Below are 3,947 nucleotides of genomic sequence, written 5' to 3'. Positions count from 1 at the left end.
GATTTAGAAAATAGACTAAGAGGTCATCAATACGATAAAAAAATATAACTGCATTAACAAACAAAAACAATTCAAAAATTCTTGCAACCGAACCTAATACACGAAAAACAGATTTTTTAGAAATGGTTCACATTCATAAAAACCAAAAAGCTAAAAATGATAAAAAAGACCTAAATAGTTTAAGTAAAATTTATAGCTCTATTTTGTAAATTCTAATAAAACTACAAATAATTTAATTGATTACTGCTAGATATTTGAGATGTAACTGGAGGAAAATCAATTTTTCTTAGTAGAAGAAAGTTATAGTTTGATTTTTTCCTTATTTTGATATTCAAGTGATCTATTGATCAATATAAATATGCAAATTGTCAGTGTCTATATCATATTTTGATAAAGACTTAAAGAAAAGTCGAAACATCAATTTTTATCTACCATTTAAAAATTATTGACAAAACTAATTTTGAAACTGAAGAGACCTAAAATCAAGAACAATGAGAATATAGCAACCAATCAGAGCGATACAGTGATGTAGCCATTGATGTCAAATATTTCACCAAAGTGTTTTTTTTTAGGCTAGAAGGTAGGTTTGTGAGCCAACAACTGAATGTTATAACAATCAGAGGAGAGTATCATGCTAATTTTTTGTAGAGAGAGTTGAAATAATTGCAAGAAAATTAAAATAACTGCTATTCTATTACATTTGAATCAACATTATTTCTATAATTTTTATCACCAATATTCAGTTACAATATCCAATCTGATGATATTCAATCTTTATTTCTAAATTTTAGTCAGCTGATATTTAACTCATTACATATTGGTACATACACAATCTAAGGCTTCAAATTATTCTTGTTGTCGTATATAATAGCACTGTATAATTTAAAAAAAAATATTATTATCTCACAAATACTTACTTATTACCATTTAACAATGAAACCCAAAACAACTCTATTCAAAGCATAAGCGGAAAGAATTCCTATTTTGATTTGAAATGCTTTCCATTTATTTACGTTGTTCTTTCCACATGGATATACAGGGTGGTTCTAAATTCATGATGTGTCTTTCCCATAACAAAATTTCCTCAGATCACTGCTTTCCGAGGTATCAGCCTTAAAAAGTTGTGACTAAAATTAATTTTTTAATTTGTTTTCACAAAATTTCAGTGAACCTAGAAACTTGAAATTATGTAATTTTAGTGCAATCGCCACGGGTATTTTTTCAATATTATTGATAAAATGTACATGGGGGAAAGCCCTTACTTTTTTTCACAAAACCAAGTTGCAGAGAAATATAGAACAATCACCATGATTCATAAATTTTTTGATAAATTGATGGGAAAACAGTAAATATGTAAAATGTAATAAGATTCATAATAAATGCTGGAAATAACCACTTATAGCCAAAATACATGAACGTATGGATTGGTATTGTGAGAGATAACTTAATTGGGCCACAATTACTGCCTCGGTCATTAAATTGTTTGTGTACGATGGCCTCCTCGATCTTCAGAGTTAAATCCTTGTGATTTCTGTTTATCGGGTTACCTTGATAATTAGTCTTTCAACACCTATAGTTAATATTAAAGATTTGAAGAATCATATTCAAATAGCGTAGGATACCATAAGAAATAAACCTCAAATTTTTGAACGTGTATGGAAATCCATAGGCTACGTTCATGTATTTTGACTAGAAGTGGTTATTTCCAGTATTTATTATGAATCTTATCACATTTTACATCTCTACTGTTTTCTACTTAATTTAATGAAAAAATTATAAATTATGGTGTTTATTTTTTTTTCTCTGCAGCTATTGGTATCAGAAAAAAGTTTTAGAAATATTTCCAATCTAGCTTTTACCCACGGCTTCACTCGCATCGAATCCATTGAAAATAAATATCAGAAATCATTATAATAGAAATAAATCAATATGGTAACCTTATTTTATTGCTTGGTTAGTATTATCGATTTTTGATAAATTACTACATACAATGCAGTTTCAAAGCATGCTTTATTGAAATACGATAACAAATAAAGTTATGCTTATTATCACCTGAAAAAGGTGATCCAATTTAATGATATATTTCTCCTTGAACTGGAAAAGTTAGTGAAAACCGGGCATTCTTATAACTTAATCCACTCCAAAGGATGTCATTTGGAAGCATGAGTTGTATCTTCTGATTTTACTCAAAAATCGCTTTGACTCATCGCTACCATTCAAAAACAAAGTTTTCAACGGTTCTTCTGGTTCACCAAGCAATGGAAGTAAAACTTTACCACTGGAACAGCACATTCCAGGAGTTTCATCTTTCCATTTGAGTGCATTGCAATATTGACATTTTTTATTCATTGAGCCAATAACAATTAGAGGATGATTGTGATATTCCATTGTAGGGTCATATTGAAATCCAATTTCATTAAATACGGACCACTCTTTACACATGAAATTTTGACGGCGCGTGGTATCTACTTCTGCTCGAACAATACTCCTAGCCTGTGATTGTTCTGGCGTTTCTATCGCTCTGCTAGCTACCCGCTGCTGAGCATGTCTTTCTAAACGACGTTGGGTCTGAAGAGGTGTTTCAGCAGCTCTCAAATCACAGCACCTTGCATGCTGTTGTCTTCTCATCTCTGCTGACCGAAGATTCTTGATTTCATGCAACTTTTGCTGCAAGGGCCCGTGACGAATTTTTAGATAATGTAGATTTACGCTTCCGAGGCTTTTTTAGACATACGCTTTCAGTGACAGTTGAAAATAACAACCTTTAAAACAGCTGAAACTATAGTCAATTGAATTGGATGTATAGATTAGAAAATAAATTGACTTGACCGTCGGTAATATCGTACGTCGATAATATAGTATTTTATGTTGATATTTGTTGACAACATTTTTTTTATTTATGTATAAATATTTTTTAATAAAAAGTATACTATGTTACTTCTAGTACCTCCCAGAATATGTGTACAAATTTTCATAATAATTCGTCAAGTAGTTTTTGCGTGAAAGCGTAACAAACATCCACGGTTTCACATTTATAATATTATTAAGGATAAAACAAGGATTTTAAGTTTTATTTTATTTATGAAATTTCATCTTGAAAAAAGAAGTTTTGATATGAAATAAAATAAGGGTTGCTAATCTCACTCCCGTACAATGTGATAGGAAATTTGAAAAAATCCTTTGAGAGTGCACGAAAATGATAGAATTTCAAGTTTCTAGTTTCACTGAAACTCAATTCTCGTCACTATCTTTGAAGGATGATATTTAGGAAAGGGGCGGACTGAGAAAATTTTGTTATAGGAACGAACCATATTTTTTTATACGTGTTATCACCTTCTGAATTATAGATGCACGATTTAACAAAAGAATGGATAATTGCAGATATAAGAAGTGAGTTCTCAAATCTATTTGATTGCAGAATTTGTGAATAAAGTCAAATAAAAATTGTCACTGGTTTGGACATGGGGTCTTGTTGACGGACATTTGAAATTTTGGGCGTTAGCTAATTTCCAAATTGATAGTCAAGGGATATAACGTAGCTTTAAATTTAGTTGCTTGTTGTTTTTATCAAGTAATACTGGTAATTCAAATCCAAAAATTCTATTTCAGGATAATAACATTTTTTGGAATTCATGCTTCTTAACAAAAGTTAAAAGACAATTTGAAGATATTTTCAAGGAAAATATATCCAATACTCACTCTTCGACAACTATATTGTTACAAAAATCAGTTTAACAGAAAATTTTGGAAATACTTTGTATTGTCTTAATATATATATATATATATATATATATATATATATATATATATATATATATATATATATATATATATATATATATATATATATATAAGGTCTTATTAAAGTCATGCGAAAAAATCAAGTGTTCAAATTAATGGTAATGGATCTTTCTCATTAAAATTTCACTTACATCTTTTCCGTATAT

The sequence above is a fragment of the Diorhabda carinulata genome, chromosome 4 (assembly GCF_026250575.1).
Source record: "Diorhabda carinulata isolate Delta chromosome 4, icDioCari1.1, whole genome shotgun sequence".
NCBI classification, from domain to species: Eukaryota; Metazoa; Arthropoda; class Insecta; order Coleoptera; family Chrysomelidae; genus Diorhabda; species Diorhabda carinulata.
Note: the sequence above shows the minus strand (reverse complement) of the source record.